Here is a 17,684-nt window from a genome sequence, read left to right on the forward strand (position 1 = left end):
TAGCTCTGGTACTGCAGCTACTTATCTCAGTATAATTAATCCCTGATTTAGCTTTGTGCTTCATGGTTGGAGACTTCTGAGATGCGTCACCACCTGGGGAAGAAGTAAGGAGTGACTTCACTGGATGCCCACTGTGGTACTCCGCATGTGCTACCTTCTCTGTTAGGCTGGTATGTACAAAGCACATCAGTGCTTGCTTCCTGTCTCTCAGGAAAAGGGTGGTGTGCTGAATTTTTTTTTCTCATCATTTAGCTTCACTGAAGACCTTATAAGCTTATGCTGGTGTAAATTTGCTTACACAAAGAATATCAGAGAGCCTTTGTTAACTGTTTGCCCACTGCAGCTTTTCTCTCTGAGGGGGCAGCTCTTGGATGTTGCTCATCCCAGCCTTGGATCAGGTTCCTGCAGCGCTGCTGTGTCCTGGACAGGACAGAGGTAGATCCCTTGCTCAGGGTCCTCCAAATCAGAAGCACCTATAGCCATGGGGCTTTGTTTGTGGGCCACCCAGGGAGGCTGCACTGCCCATCCTCTGGTGGGGCTGCATGGACAAAGTCATAGGTTGTCTTCCTTGTTTTGGGACTTGATGTCCTGCCAGCTGCATTTGGGGAGCTCAGCAGGTAGTGCTGGGATGGGATGTTTGACCTTTTTGCTGTGGTGCTGATAGGATGCCTGATGCTTTGGGACAATGTTCCCTGCACATTGTGATGGTGCTGGTAAACGCTGAACCCAGCCTGAATAGTCCAAATACTGTAGCACACTGCAGGGCACTTGAAAAATGACATCACATGCAAAACAGTGGCCAAACTGGGAAGTTAGACTTTGTTTTTGGCAGGCAGAGGACAATGAGACAAAGCACAGAAATGAGCTTTTAAAGAATTTTCTAAGAAAGGCTGGCTTGAGTAACCAGTTTTGCCAGAAGGATCTTTTTATATGTTTCTACTTGGAATATTAAATAATCTGACTTTAGGATGAAATTGCTTGCTTCTCTGCATCATGTTCTGTTCTGGTCCTTTTAATGCCGTCAGGAGTGGGAGAAGGAAAAAGCTTCATCATAAGTTCTTTATTTAGGCTGTCTGGTCTCCTCCGCAGGGGTGGGCTGGCACTGTCCTGACTGCTGGTCTGTGCCCATGTAATGACTTGCTGAAGGATGTCAGGCTCTGTTCATAGCTCCCTTGGGGCTGCTAAATCCCCCCCAAGGACTGCACAAATGGACAGAATTACCAGTGAGTAGGTGGCCTACAGCCTCCTCTTGCTTCTAATTCTCTAGTCAGTGCTCAGCAGTGAGCCAGAGGAAGATGCAACCTGTCCCTCTCTTCTGAGAGGAAGAGGTTTTTTATCATTTATGCTGCATTTTTTGTGTTTTGTCTCTCATGTGGAAGAAGTTTGGATATATTCTTTCAAAAAGTCTCAATCAAGCACAAAGCAAAGTTTCTGGAGAGAAGTAATAGATGGGAGGGTTGGAGGGGATGTGCACTTTGGATTGACAAAATTTCCTGGACCCTGATGCTGGCTGGCTGGATAATCATGTTTGGTGATGGCACATTTCTTTCTTGGAAGTTGTGATTTTCATGTGCTTTCTTTTCCAACATACTTCCAGTTATCATTATTCAGAGGTAGCAAATGCAAAAACTCCATAATGGATTTTGTTTAGCAATACCATATGGCTAAATGCTCATATTTTGTCACTGCCATAACCTATTGCCCTCCAGTTCTTTCATAACTAAGTTTTTTTTCTACTGTGTAAGAGATTTGGAGCAGGGGCCTACTATTTTTTGCTGGTGATAGAGGAACCTTATGAATTGTCATATCTGGTATAAATTAAACCATGCTCATGCAAAACATGGCTAAACCCAGTCATGCAGAGGAAGATGGGGTGAAAACCCCCCACTTTTCTAGTAGAGAACTTGCAGTCCCCATAAGTAAACTCCAGTGAAAAGGAAACTGTGAGGTTTGTGGAAAGCCGTGAGTGGGCTGGGGCACAAACCACTCAGTCTGTTGTAATCCTAGTAATCCTAGTTACTAGAACTGATTGCCAGATCAAACTTGCTCAAGAACAGGCCTGTTTAAAAAAATTAAAACAGAAAGAAGAAAGATGTCTATTGTACATGAAGGCTGCCAGCATCCAGCTGCCCCACAGCTCTTAGCTGCTGTAAAACCTGCCAAAATCTACCCAAAGAGACCATATATCATCTTCCAGTACCTAGAGAAAGCTGGAGGGGGACTTTTTATAAGGGCAGATAGGAATAGGACAAGGGGGAATGGCTTTAAACTGAAAGACAGTGGGTTTAGATTAGGTATTGGGAAGAAATTCTTGACTCTAAGGGTGGTGAGGCACTGGCACAGGTTGCCCAAAGTAGCTGTGGATGCCCCATCCCTGGAAGTGTTCAAGGCGAGGTTGGATGGGGCTTTGAGCAGCCTGGTCTAGTGGGAGGTGTCCCTAGACTTGCACACCTTTCTTGGAACCCTTGGAACTAGACAGTCTTTACGGTCCTTTTCACCCAAAACCATTCTGTGATTCTGTGTTTATGCTGGGGATTGTACCTGGGATCTGTTGCTGTTAAAAATGTAACAACCCCAAACAACGCTGGAAAAATATCAAAACTAAAAAAAAATTACATTTTTTTCTTAATCAAAATTGTATTCCTTCCTTTCATTGTTGTCTTTTGTGTGGCCAGGCCAAGAACTACTCCATAACTCATGCCTGCCCTGTTGGAAACAGCAAAGGGAATATGTGATGTCTGCCAAAGGCACTGTGAGAAGGCATGGAAGGGTGGTGTTGTGATAAGGGACGTGGTGACCTCTGATCTCTTACATTGGTGCCAGTTTGTCATGCAGCATTAAAAGCTAGTGAAGGAGTCCTGGACTGGCCAGAAACCCTCCTGTGGCGTTAAAGTGCCTGTGGATGGATTAAAGGAAGAGTCTGACAGGGACACATGTTACTGTGGGAAAAAGTTATGAGCCAAAATTAGTGCTACAGTTAGGCATCCTACGAGAGTTTCACAAATTCAAATGACCATCTTCCCACTCTGCAGGCTCTCTTCAGCTCGTGATCACAGGCGTGGTAGGTGAGAGATGCTGTATTTATAGCATGAAAGTCAATTACTTGGGGATGTGTCTCACAAATGGCATATCTGCTAAAGATTTGTGTTCTTAAGCTGAAAATATAAATACTTTAATAAAAGGGACGTAAAAAGAAGTGCATAGATGTTGACAAGGTTGTGTACCCACTCTGTCTGAGTGTAACTTATGTTTTCACTCATTTGCTGGGGCTTTGCATCAGTCTTGAGCTTGAAGACTGCTGAAGTCACTGATGTGTTACCCATAGTCCTCTCCCACACTTGCTCTTCAAGCCTGCTCTTTCATCTCAAAGGGAAAATGAAGCAGATATTCAGAGGCTGAAGAAGGTTCTTCAAAACTTCCACATTGACGAGGTTGTAGCTGCAGCAGGCAGCTTCAAAGGGAGGCTTTGGGCCACTCACCCAAAATGTGACACCAACCCTGTCTAGCCAGGCAGGAGAGGAATTGTGGGAGCCACCACTCTGCTCCTGGGCTGATAAGCTCAGGAAACCAGTTGGTGTCCTTGTAAAATGTCTGGGATCTCTCTACAGGCAGCACTGTTGGGACTGGTGGTGACTTGGCTGCTGAGACCTTGAGGCTCCTTTTGGCACAACATTTCTTTCACCCTGCTGTAGCCAGCCCTGTGGCCCCTTTCACCTGTGGTCCCTGTGGCCGTCATGGCCATGCTCCCAGCAGAGCTGCCAGGATGGCTCCCTCAGGGGCATGGCTGGCAGGGTGTGGTGGTGAGGAAAACCCACAGCCCTCCTCCTCCTCCTCCAGAGCTCATCTCCTATATGTCACTCTGTCACTTTCCCAGCAGCATTGCCTTTTCTAAAAGTAGTATAAATCTGTTTATAGTCTGCATTAAAAAAAAAAAAAAAGGCAATGGAAAATACCGTGAACTCAGGGTCTGTAATCTTACACTTTTTTTGGGGGATTGTGAGAGTATCTGTGAAAGCACCAATCCTACAGTGAGTCAAACACTGCCCTCTCCTCCTGGGCAGTTCATTAGTGGGTAACAGGTTTAACGGGGAGGTGTTTCCTGGGGGCAGATGTGCCTCTGAAGTAAATTCCTCTCATAAGGTCTTCTCAGGCAACTCTTCTCCCAAAACAAATGAACAAATTAAAAAGATTCCATCCTTTCTGATCATATTACAGGGAAGAAAGGGGAAAGGATAGATCCCCAGCAGATTTCGGGGATTCTGGAGCCATTTGATAGGGCAGCACCCATGCTTCCTGTTGCTCCCATGCTAGCCTTATACAAGTGTGACTGCTCTTGAAGACAGAAGATCACATATTTATGGCAGTGCCATCATATTTAAAAATAATGGTGTAAAATTTTGTATTGAACTTGAGAGCTCAGGCTTATTCTCTTTTTATATAGCTTTTTGCTTTTTATGACTTCATGGCTCATATAGCAAATTTAGTTTGACTCCCTAGTAAATATAAGTAGGCCTGTAGGAATTGTACTATTTGATTGTGTTGACTATATTTCAGAGAGATTTTTGAAAATAATGTGCTTTGGCCTTATGTGGTTCCTTCTGACATCAATAGCAGAAGCCCTCTCTGGATTTCAGCAGTGGAGGGAAAGGGATACTTTGGCCTTTGCAAATCCAGTCTTTAAAACATCGATGGAGAGTAAATATCCACAAATATTCTTAAACTAATGCTTTGCCCATGTTTGTGCCATGACCACCGCTGTAGCTCACTTGCAAAAACTTGCAGCAAAGTGCTCTTCTCCTCCAGCCTTAAGTGTTGTAGGTCTCTCTTCCTTTCTTTTCTCCTCCACCTTAACCCATACCTTGTTCTTCAAGTCACACACAGGTCTTTTCTCACCATGCAGCTGCCATACTGGTCGAGTGACTTTTTGTTTTTCATATTTGCTCCGATGATTTCATGGAGGGGTTGAGTAGCTGACACCTCACACGTGGCACTGCTTTGCCAGGTATTGCTCAATAAATGCAAATGTGGATCAGAGGTCGAAGTGAAGCAAGGTTCTTGTGGCTTAAATCAATAGAACTTGGGAGGCATGTGGCATGTGTCATAATTCGTCAGGGTCCTTTATTTCTCCTTCATGAATTTCTGAGCAATAATGCTAGAAATACATTTAGGGATTTCCTCTCTCTTCTCAAGTTAAGCAAATACCACTTTAGACACAACACTGCAGATCTGGGCCAGAGGTTTTAAAAGGGAGTGGCTGTAGATTTGGATATTTCTGTGTTAAGACTAAGGTATTTTTTTGTTTTATCCTGCAAAAATATCTGTGCTGGCCATCTAGCCCAGCATTTGGTTTCTGACAGCAACAATAGGAGAGGTTGCTTAGGGAGAACAAGAGTTTGACTGCTGCTCACATTCCCAGCCCTTGTACCCTCCCAAGGGTCACAGCTGCTGGGTTAGAGCTTGTTGAGCCTATTAATCCCTTTAGGACCCAATATCCTTGGCTCTGTGAAGTGAGCCTTGGGTACCTGAACACTACAGACATCATTTTGCACAGTCATGTGTTGAGTGGCTGGTTTTAAGCTCTCTGATGTAGAAGGCAGAGCCACGTTTTCACATTCAGAGCTCGCATCTTATGTGAAGTGTAGCTGCACAGCAAGTGCTTTTGGTGTTAACAGTCCACTTCTTTCTTGCACAGTGAGTTGCTGACAAGTCCTCCTGCTGGTCTTTCAAGGGAAATGGAAGAGATTAAAGTTTAAGTATTTAAAAAGCCCCACAGTCTTGGAATTTATGAGAGGTGGCAGTGTTATTGCAGAGCATGGATTCAGCTGAAGTGAAGGAGTGATGAGCTAATGCTCTTACTTTCTGGTCTGGGAGGTGACAAGGAGTGAGACAAGTGTTATTTGAAAACACTTGTGAAGAGGGAATTGGCATAGCTCCTGTTTCATTGCTCCTGCTGTTTTGTATTTCCTGGGTGATGAATGAAACTGCTTACAAATATTTGTCTCCCTTCTGCCACATCCCCACCTTCTGCACGTGTTTGTGAGGTTCTTCCCTCCTCTAACAAAGAAGGTCCATAAACCATCCCAGGTGGTAGCTCTGGGAGCAACACTGCTTAACATACTGGTTGAAGTACTTAGGGGAGCAGAGGGCTGCAATTTGGCATTCAGGACAAAGTTTTATGTGAACAAACAACATGTATCTTGAAGAAGCATTTGCTCAGGATTTGAGTCCTGGCTGCTCCTCATGGACTTGAGCACTGATTCAGTGTTCCCAGGTGGGCAGAGCTGAGGTGTGTGACTCAAGTTTAAAGCAGAATAAAAACTTACATGCATCTAGGGCTTTGTTAAAGACTCTTTGGAGCTCAAAGAGGAGGTTAAGATATGTGTACAAATGCAGCTGTTCTACATATTTTTCTTGTCAGATCAAAAGGGATTAGAAGTGGTAGTGTGTCCTTCTTGTCATTCTTAGATGTTTGTTTCTTTAATCTTCTTGATTCAGGCCTGATTGGAAGGACCCTTTTAGGGTCCTTTTGCCTTTGGCTGATTTCGGATTCCCTTTGTAATGCTCTCTCAGTGCAATGGGAACCAGAGTGTCCATGAGATCCATGAATCTGCTGGTGGCCCCACTGTGCACTTGTACATAAATGTGTAGTGAAAGGCCACCAGAAGCTCCAAAAGCCAATATTTGAAACAGATAACCCTGGAAATTCTGCTATCCTTCACTGAGAGTGAGCAGTGATACCAGCATATGTAGGTCTGTGACAAAGCTGTGGCTTAGCCGTAGTTATCCTGAGCCTCAGTTTCATTTGGAGAAGGACTGTGTTGCAAACTGGCAGCCTTACTGCTTGTGACAACTAACTCCATGGGGTCTGTTAGGGTTCTCACATCCTGAACAATCACCATCTAGTGATTCCTGCTCATGTTAGTCTGTTTAAGTGGAGTAGAGGAGGGCTTCTCATCAGTACTCCTTAGCAAATTAAGTTTTCTGCTCCAGGTTGATCAAGTGGTAAAAGGGAGGAAATATGCTAATAGGGAAAGGGAGAGGAAAAAGAGTTCCACAATACCTCCTAAAAACAAATTACAAAATCAGTTTTTCTGCCTCACAGGATACACTTTTGCTGGAAGCAATGATGAGGGATTAGTGATTCTGGCCTGGTCTGATCCTTATGTCATCCCCTAGGTGATACAGTTATGTGTGTCAAAACACATGCCTGATTAGCATCTTTCTTCAAGCTTGGAGATTTTGGAATGACTCTGATTAGGATTTTATTTGAAAATAAAAAGTCAGCTGCTGTTTTCTTCCCTGAATCTCGAGATACTGGTAGGGTTGATGCTAAGCATCACTGAACAATAGACTGATCTATAATGTAAGTATTATCGTACTGGCTACACTGAAATCCAATACAGAACTCACTGACACCACTTTCAGGAATCTTAATGAGCAGGCACAACCAGAAGGGTAAACAGAAACAGTGTAGGATTTCTCACTCTGGAAACAAGCATCATCACTTGCTGATGGTCCACAGGGCTGGCTGAGCTTCTTGAGCTGGCTCAGCTCCTTGTCGCCAGCTGCTAAAGTACATTCAAAGCAGATTAAAAAGATGTTGGAGATATTCCTTATGTTACTTTCCATGTAAACAATGGCTTTTCCAGTTTCCTGGGGAGAAGCTGCAGATGACACAAAGATTGGTAGAGGGGCAAGTGATGGAGCTCTGGAGAAAAATGATCCTTTTTCACAGAGGACCAGGACTTCAAAATTTGTTGTAGATTCTTACAGCTGGAACACTCTGAATTGAAATGAAATTCACAACTTTTTACATTTCCCATGCAGGAAGGTAGGGGTGAAAACTCCTCGAAGACCTGTGGTTCCCATTTCCACAATATTGTGCCTGGTTTCTATTACAGCTTTGTTGAAATCAAGCCATTTTCCCAAAATGTTTCAGTTATGGAAACTCTGTATTCCAGTTCAACACTCTTTTCCTGACTAGTACTGGTGAATTATGCTAAGGATTTTTCAGCTACACCAAACAGTGTGAATTACCTTCTTAGTGTGCCCCGATGAAACAAAGGATGTTTTTGCAACCATTTGCAAAGTCATGAACACAGAGAAATGCAGACAAACCTTACAGAATGACTAATAATATTGTGGAAAGTAGCAACCCTTAAAAGGATTTAAGGGGTAAGTGAACGCAAGCTCCAATCTGATAATGTGGCAGAAAGTCAAATGAGGCTCTTGAGCAAACAGACAGGGAAATTAAAGAGTGGGCAGTGGTGATTTATGATCATAGAATGGTTTGAGATAGAAAGGACCTCAAGGATCACCTAGTTCCAACCCCCTGCCATTTGTAGGGATATCTTTCACTACATGGGGTTGCTCAGAGCCCCTTCTGACCTGCCCTTGAACACTTCCAGGAATGTGGCATCCACAGCTTCTCTGGGCAACCCGTGCCCGTGCCTCACACCTTCACAGTCAAGAGTTTCTTCTTAATATCTCACCTGAATCTGCTTTCTTTCAATTTAAAGCCATTCCCCCTTGTCCTATCACTCTTGTAAGTCCCTCTCCAGCTTTCTTGTAGGCACCTTTAGGTACTGGAAGGTGCTCTAAGGTCTCCCTGAAGCCTTCTCTGCTCCAGGCAGGAGAGGTGCTCCAGACCTCTGGGCTTCTTTGTCACCCTTCTCTGGACTCATTCCCATAGCTTTACAACTTTCTTGTGCTTTGTCTCATCAGGCCCCATGGACTAGTGTTCCTTCCTCCATCCATCCTAAGGTCCCTTGAACCTGATCTTCTCCTCCAGTGGATGGCTCTTTGTTCTTGCAGTCCCCATCTTTGCCTTCTGTCACTTGGCTGGTGGGGCTGGAGCACTTGCTGGTGAAGGCTGAGGCAAAAAAGTTGTTACCTCAGCCCTCTCCATGTCCTGGATAACCAGGTTGCCTTTTTTCTTTTGGAGTTGGCTTTCTTTTATCACTGACGTACCTACAGAAGTTTTTCTTGTTGCCTTTGACGTTCCTGGCCAGATTTGATTCTATCAGGGCTTTAGCTTTCCTAACCTAATTGCTTGGACAATTTCTTTGTATTCCTCCAAAACTGCCTGTCCTTGCTTCCACCCTCTCTGAAGGCTTCCTTTTTGCATTTGAATTTGTCCAGGAGCTCCTTGTTCATCCACCCTCCCACCAGTTTTCTCTGACTTTCTCTCTTTTGGGCTCCTCCTGAGCTTGGAGGAAGCAATCCTTGAATATCAACCTACTTTCCATCCAACCTGTCCTCCATCCTGGGGTTTATCCCATGGTATTCTACCAAGAGGGTCCTTGGTGAGGCCAAAATCTGCTCTCCTGAAGTCCAGGGTCCCACTTGCTGTGCACCATTACTGCTGCCCTAAGGATCTTGAACTCCACAATTTCATGGACACTGCAGCCAAAACTGCCTTTAAGCTTCACATTCTCCACTAGTTCCTCCTTGCTGGTAAGAACAAGGTCCAGCATCCAACCTCTCCTTGTTGGCTCCTCTACCTCTTGGAGAAGGTAGTTGTCATTATTGCTTTCCAGGAACCTTCTGGTTGCTTATGCCCTGTGGTTTTGTCCCTCCAACAGATGTCAGGATCATTCAGATCTCCCATGAGGATCAGAACCTGTGAACATGAGACAGCTCCTATCTGTCTACAGAGGGCCTCATCCCTGTGGTCTTCTTGGTTGGGTAGCTGTAGTAGACCCTCACCTGTCCCTGTCCTTCCTCTAATCCTGACCCACAGGCTCTCTATAGGCTCCTCATTTATCCCTGTGTGTGCACAACAGTGAAATTGGCTGTCTGGTTCTATTGATCTCATTTAAAGAAAAAGTGGGAAAAGATGGTCAGAAAAATGCCTCTTGAATGATTCCTGTGTGTGGAGAAAAAGTTGTCCAGAGTTTGATGAACTCATCACACTTGTCAAAATATAAGATCAGGAGGTGCCTTGGTTATGATGTAGTAGCCAAATAAATGTGGAATATAGCAGGTATTGAATCTAAACAGATACTGATTTTAGTGGGAAAAAGCCTATAATACAAACCATTGAATGAGGGCAGAGGTCAACCAAAAGTTGAGAAAATGTTTTTGCTGGTCTGTGTTGATCACTCACTGGGAAAGATGCTAATGGCAGCAGTGGATCCTCATCTCTGGGTGTCCTCGTAACAAGAGAGGCTCTCTTTTAGGAAACAAATACATAGAAATTGTTCACACGGATTAGTAGATTCAGCAGAAGAATAAATATGAGGCAGCAGCGACAGTTTATAAGCTGGTTTAAATGATCAATTGTTTCATTAGTCTTTAGATCTGACAACGAGGAGCTAGGACCAAGGCACCATTCTAGCTTGTCATGACATTACTTGTCATTACAACATCCGATAGCCAGCACACTGGAAAATAGAGCAATAGAAAAATATATTAAATATTTGCCTAAGGCCAAAGATCAGGGAACAGTCCACTGTCTTTGGAGTCCTGTTTCCTTTGAAGGCTGGTAGAAGATGAGACCCAAGCTCTCATGTGGGAATACTGGCACCTAAGGGGTTGCAGTGCTGTCCCTGTGATCCCGAGCCTGATGTTGCCTGGTGCTGAGCAGCCTCATGTCAGTGTCACAGCAGGAAGTGCCACTTGCAAAGCACTGGGATCATACCTTGATTTTGTGTAGCCTCAGTGCACACCAGACATGCTTTTGCTGGTGAGCCTCCACAGTCTGATCGCCTGCTTCCACCCCTGCTGGTTAAACAGCAGGCAGAAAGGCAGTCAGGGATAGACAGCAATGGGTGATGGAGATCTACCCACCGTGACCTTGAGACTTGCAGATGAGCTACTGCAAAAAGTCAGGGAAAGTGCTTCTGCCTCTTGGGGAAAGGGCAGAGATGGCATTGTTCTATGCCTCTTGATAACTTGCCAGTGAGTTTTATTAACATCAGTCTCACAATGAGGTCAATCAATCAATCAATTTCCATATTTGCAGCATATTTGCCAGAAATGCCTTAAAGCACTTTCCAAAATTACAGATGTCCCTGTGAAATCTTTACATAAACAAGAGGGCTTGTGAGGGGAGAATCAATGCAATTTTTATGTATGTATTGATATTTCATACTATACATTATCTGTAAATGGGTAGACAGATTTTATGTAATATATGTGACCTTATAAAAAGCATGCAGCTGTGATGCAGCCTTCTACTTGCCCTTTCTTTTCCACCTGCTGAAAGGTCATTGTGTAGTTGCTGAACTGCACAAATCACACTTCCTCCTGGCTGGAGAAAGCAGAGGAGCTCTTACCTCTCAAATGTCCTAATAATGATGCAGTAAAACCACTATTAAGTCTTTAAAAATGCTTGTCAAATGGACAGACTGAGGCCTCAGATAATATGCCAAAGAAACCTCTATATTCAAATTATCTGTAGAGTGGTATCATGGTGGGTCTTTAACCAAGGCAACAGTATTTAGGGAAATAAGCCAACTGGGACTTGAAATAATTCAGATTTGTAAAAAATGGTGGACTCTCATACAGGAGTGAAACAAGCAACTAAAGAGCACTGGATTTGGGCACAGGATGATCTTGTTTCTTGTGAGGTCTCAGTAATATTTATCATTGTGCATATCCAGATTTCTGAAAGAGGAAGGAGACGATAACTGAGCCATATATAATAGTAACAGAGAGTTGAACAGTAAATTCTATGCTCAGTCAAGCATGGCTTAGTTTCTGTCTGAGTTTCATTTTCAGCAATTGCTAGACAGTCAAGATTGAACTCCAGACAGGCAGAGGTAGGGCCTGGATTGCATCAAGAATTATGTGTTAGTCATGAGAATTACGGGGTGATCTATTATTAGAGCAACAGAAAAATAGCCCTGTGAAGTAAAGGAGGGGCTGAGTAGCAGAGAAACAAGACCTGAGAGGGATCTCACTGTGTCAAAATTAAAGGAAAATAGAAAATTTTCCCTTGTGGCAAACATATTTTTAGGGACATGGCTTACTGGTGTACTTGGCAGTGTTAGGTTTATAGTTGGACTCGGTGATCTCAAAGGTCTTTTCCAGCCTGATTCCATGATTTTATTCTGCGAAATGCCTCACAAATAGGAAGGCTCTGCTATATCCAGATATCTCTGGATTTCCTGCCTCCTCCTCTGGGTGGATGGCCCTGACCTTCCCCCTCTCCAGGTAGGTAAGCATGGACTTCTTCCCTACCCTTAGAGGCATCAACTCCCTTTGTTTGAGAGTACCTCCATAGCCTGCTGTTGCACCTGGCCAGGTGCCCTACTGATTTGGGGTCAGATCTTTGCCTCTGGACTCGACTTTCCAGTTTGACCTCAGAACTGCCCTGTCACTTTGGACTGACTTGGTGGTCTGGACTTTCTGCAGATCCTGGTTACAACTCCTGAGTAGTTGCTCTCAGGGCTGGAGTGCCAGACATGTTTTCCTGTTGGCCTCAGAGGATGCATGGCTCACTGTGTGTGCAGGACCCTCCAGCACCATGCCATGGACAACAGGAACAATGCATCAGGACGTGCCAGACTCACTCTCAAATCACCAGCTCTGCCAGCACTTGTGCTCTCACAGCTCAGCACATGCTGCCCCCAGAGCTCCTTCCCAATCTATCTGTACCTCTCCGAAACTCCTCCCACTTCTAAAGTGGAACGTTTTGTTGGGATCTAGTTCAGGCCTGCAGCATCACTGTTAAGTTCATTTTCATTGGAGGCCAGATAGAAAACCTTCCCTTTGAGTTAAGCAGTCATTGAGTGTGTAATCACACATTTGTGCTGCCAGGCATGACATTCCAAAACTGAAGGCTGACCTGGCACTATGAACTTCTCCAGTGTACCTTTGTAATGGGAAAGAGTGCACTCAGTTGGGGAGTTGCATGTTTGTGGTTTTTGGGGTGTTTTTTTTGTTTTGTTTTGTTTTTCTTAAGTAGAAACAACTACAAAAATATCGTCCTTTCTTACTTGTGGAGACTTGTAAATAGCTTTTTGGCACCTTTTACCTTGGAGTGGGCCAGGAGTAGGCAGTCTGATATGGGTACTGTTGTAATGGGTATCTGCTATGGACCTCCTGATTAGGAAGAAGTAATAGATAAGGCCTTCAGGCAAATGAAAGAAGCCTCATGTTCACAGGCCCACATCCTCATGGGGGACCCACACGATAGCTGGTGGAAGGATAATACAGCAGGGCACAAGCAATCTAGGAGGCTTCTGGAGTGCCCTGATGACAACCTTTCCAGCACAAGTAGTCAAGGAGCCAACAGGGAAAGGTGATTTCCTGGACCTGCTGCATCCAAGGAAGAACTGGACTGGGATATAAGTCAAAGTCAGCCTTGGCTGCAGAACTATGAGATGGTGGAGTTCAGGACTCTGAGAGAAGGGAGCAGGGCAACAAGAAGCCCTGGATTTCTGGATAGCAGACTTCCACCTAAGAGACCTGCTTAGAAGAATCCCATAGGACATGGCCTGGAGAGACAAGGGGTCCAGAAGAGCTGGCTCATATTCAAGGATCACCTCCTCCAAGCTCAAGAAAGGACCATCCTGAAAAGTAGGACAATGAGCAAAGGGCAGCAGATGTTGTCTTTGCTTCAGACTTGACCAGTAAATTAGCCTTTGGGAATCCCAGGCCCCTGAGGCTAGAGGAAAAGTCTGGAACAAGGAGGGCTTGCCCTCAGTGAAGGAGGCTCAGGCTAGGGAGCACTGAACCACACTGGACATGCACCCCTGAGAGCTGAGGGAGCTGGCTGATGTCGTTGCTGATTATCTTTGACTATGTTGAATGGTCATTCTGACTGGGAGAGGTTCCTGAAGACCCTTTGGAGCTTCTGTATCAAGAAAGGCAGGAAGGACATCTGAGGGACTGAAGGCTGATCATCCTCACCTTGATGCCTGGGAAGGTGAAGGAGAAAAACTTCCTGGAAGGCATTTCCTAACACATGAAGGGACAAGAAGGTCATTTGGAGCTGTCAGCATGGATTGATTTATAAAGATGAAATCACCCTTGAGCAACCACTTTGCCTTCTATAAGGTATCACTCCATTGGTGGACAAGGGGAAAGCAGTAAATGCTTGGGTTTCTTTTTTAGCTGTGAGGGTACTTAAACACTGGAGCAGGTTGCCCAGAAGGTTTATGGAGTCTCCATCCCTCAAGATATTCCAAACCCAACTGGACACGGTCTCAGGCAACCTGCTGTATCTGGCCCTGTTTGAACTGGGGCCTTGGACTAGATGATCTCAAGAGGTTTCTTTTAGCTTTAACAATTCTGTGTGAATTTTTTCACCCTATGTAGATTTTGTAGCTGAAAAAATATCTCAATCCGTATTGTGGCAGTTAGCAGCAACAATGAATTAAATAAAATAGGTTATTTTCTAAAGCTATGATACAAATTGCATTGAAGTCATTAAAAAGTCGCATTGATTTCAAAGGGCTTTGGCTTAGTTCCAATACTCCTTATTTAAATAACTATCTAAATGGCCTGATTTTCACAAATATAGGGAATGCAGCTGCTCCAGAGGGCTTCACTTGGCTTTGATCAGACTCTAATTAGTTGTACTTGTTTAAAATGTTTTTAAAAAGTTTGAAAATTTGGGGTTTTTTTTCTCCTCACAGTCAACAAACTCAGTAATTCCTGTAGGGGTATAGCTTAAACTTTCCCCAGAGCTCAACCTTTTATATAAAATAACTTCATACAAAATATTGCTACAAAATACAACCATGAGTATGAAAAATCAGCAGCATGGTAGAGAGACTGTTCTGTAATCATAGAAACAGGCCAAGTATTCTGGTGTATCAGGCTTGCAAGGGCAAAATTCTGGGGCAAATAGTGTTGGAGGGGGTCATCCAACAATGTGTTCAGTGTCAGCTATCGAGATGGGAATGACTGGAGATTGGGAAAGAAGCATTGGATCCCTGTTTCTTACAAGTGACAGCTGTGTGGGAGACTAATTCCAGTGACGGATGGTTTTGCCTTCTACTTAGTCAGGAGGTGCAGGATGTGTGAATGATGGTGTTTCTGAAAAAGATTGGTAATATAATATTCTAGACTGACTGGAGAGCTGAGATTTGTTATTGAAAAACTCAGATGGGAATGCTGAAACTGTTTTCTGAACACTGGGAAGTTGAGGTGCCAGAGGGAAAGTGATAGCAGTGACATTCTGCTGCAATGTTCATCAGCTATTGTCATGCTTTATTAAAACCAATGAATTAAATACCCTTAACAATTACACCAGTTATTAACAGCTTAGGAATGTGAAAATCTCATCCTTAAAGGTCACCTGGCCAGTGTTTCCTGTTCTGCTACCAAAATGGGTGTAATTTCTGTATGAATTACTTTGTCTTTTCTACATCTGAAATTATTTATCGGTTAAGTGATTATAATAAAAACCAGGCCTTTAGCTCACAGGGCTATATTGTTATGAGCCATACTGTAGTTCCTACTAAGAGGTCAACATTTTTCTTACATAACTACAAGATGTTTTTACTTGGAGGTTTTTTTAATACGTTATAGACCTGTACTCTATTTCAAATTATTACCACACCTTAAGGTTGATACAGCCCGAGCCTCTTGTGCAGTGTTGATTCCTTCTTTGGAAGCAGGGGTAAGCATGGTTCCATCTATATTGCCTCCCTATCTGCTGCAAAAAGAATAAAAAAAAAGCTCTGATTGATGCATATGACTATGGGGAAAGACAAAGGGGGAATAATCCAGCCTGGTTAAGTGCAAACTAGAAATATCAAACCAGACAGCTAGCTAAGCAGACAGGCAGATAAAAAAGTTATGGATGACCACAGAAATACACTGAGAATTAGCTTAGCTGAGGAAAGACACTAAAGAAGTAATGTCCCTCTTGAAGATACCTGAATGTCTAGGCATGAGATAAAGGACAGAAAATGCATCTGCCCACTGCCAACCTTTTTTATTCTCCTCGTAAAAATTCAGGGTGTAAAGATAACCTTAAAATAGATACTTGTGGGTTTCTGCTGTAATAACAAGAAGTGGAAGTAATAGCAAATGCCAGAAGGGGAAAAGGTTTGTTCCTTAAATGGTCAAAGCAGACTGTGGTGTGACTGGAAGGGATCAGCCAGAAGGGTGGTGAGCAACAGTGAGTGCTTCCTTTTCCCCAGCCACCCCTGTCACTACAGAGCCATGCTGTTATCCCACAGTGGATAACTCATCTGAAACCCATCCTGAATCCACGTGCAGAAATACATTGAAAATCCATGTGGTTTGTTGGTATAGCTTGAGAAATAACTTCTGAGCCTTCTCAAGAGAAAGCATTTATTCTGTGAAACAATTCGTTCTTGTTGAATAAAAAAAAAAAATTCCAGTATTCATCATTTTTACCATTGTAAACTCCAATGAAGCTATACATGTTTCAAATTTACATGAATGTCAAAGAGGGAAAGATACATTTTTGGCTCACAGTCTTTAAACTTGTTAAGAAGGCACAGATGCAATGACTGATAAAACCGAAGCCTACGCTTTCTTGCTTTGCTGTGGAAGAGAGGAAGTGGTTTTTCATCTAAAATGTGATACCACAAAGAACTAACTTTTTCCATGCCTGAGTTGTACAGTGTTCTTTGTAGCTAGTCTTGGCACCTATGAAAATATGACTAATAAAAAGACTGCAGTTGAAGAGATATGTGCAAGATCCAGCTACTAAAATGAAGTAACCTTCATCTCGGTGTGGGCATTCCTCATCAGAGTGCTTCTAGGTTTCTTAAGATGGAGAAGATGGAGTGCTGTTCTGCCTCTCTACCTGGTTTAGCTGCTGCTGAGGGGCAGCTGCAGGATATGACTACATAAGGCAGCTGTCAATACATTGAGCTGCCATGAACATGTGAATCCATGGGGTCCCTGTCTGCTGCCGTAAATTTCTGTACTTCCATTGTACCCACTCATCCCAATGGAACAGTTGGTTCTATGTGCTGGCCTCTCTTTTCAGGAGCAGCTGGGATATTTTATGGGATGAAGCTCTTGGATTTAAGGAGAAAGAGGATGCTGTGCCAGAAGTTTTTGCTATGATCCTGTACCAGAAGATAGTAGCTTATAAAGGAAAGTTTTCCAGAGAGGATGGACTCTCAGACGTGGCCTTCTTTCTGCCCTTTGGCTTTGGGAAGGGGTGGGGGTGCATGGGATTTAGGGAGGGAACCACAGAGCTTGGGGTTGGGGGCTCTCTCTTAATTCCCAGAACCAGCAGGATTCACCTTGATTGCTTATAGCAATCCCCACCTGCTGTGTGCTCTTGCTTCTGATCCTCCTTGAGTGATACCTTCTTGCCACATGCTGTGATGGACTGGAGAAGCTGAGCTTCTGCTCTGGCACAACCACTCAGAGGGCCTTGGCTGAAGAGGGGAGCAGAAATGCTCTGCAGGTGCCCCATGAACCTGTCTGGAGCATCCTGCAGCTGCCTTTGGCCTCTGTGATTGGTTTTCTTTCACACAGAAACTAGGCTGTTGAGAGGGGAAAGGAGAGAAAATCCTACGTACATGGGCCAATTCGAGCATGGAGGTGGGGTGATATAGCAAAGTCTTGCAGTTTAGATGAGGCCAAAGGGTAGGTGATATTGAAGTCTTTTATTTAGTTACCGAAAACCTATTAGGTCTAATTTTAATTGTAGTAAGGCCTCATTCCACCAATTTGAAGGGATAAAAAGGTGCCTTTTAAGGGCAGAAATTAGTTTCAATTTTAATTTATGCTCCAGT

At 43.8% G+C, this 17,684-nt stretch overlaps 1 protein-coding gene across 4 annotated transcripts in view; it reads left to right on the plus strand.

The window, feature by feature from the left end:
• The window catches only part of DUSP10 (dual specificity phosphatase 10), a 179,079-nt gene that overhangs the window by 107,916 nt on the left and 53,479 nt on the right, over nucleotides 1–17,684 (plus strand). The window contains exon 2 of one of the 4 annotated variants that reach the window (XM_069009484.1): nucleotides 52–170. The exons of the other annotated variants lie outside the window; for them this stretch is intronic. The gene's annotated coding sequence lies outside the window, so the exon portion shown is untranslated. The remainder of the gene's footprint in view (nucleotides 1–51; nucleotides 171–17,684) is intronic. 4 annotated transcript variants of the gene reach the window in all.

This window comes from Aphelocoma coerulescens, chromosome 3 (assembly GCF_041296385.1).
Source record: "Aphelocoma coerulescens isolate FSJ_1873_10779 chromosome 3, UR_Acoe_1.0, whole genome shotgun sequence".
Classification (NCBI taxonomy): Eukaryota; Metazoa; Chordata; class Aves; order Passeriformes; family Corvidae; genus Aphelocoma; species Aphelocoma coerulescens.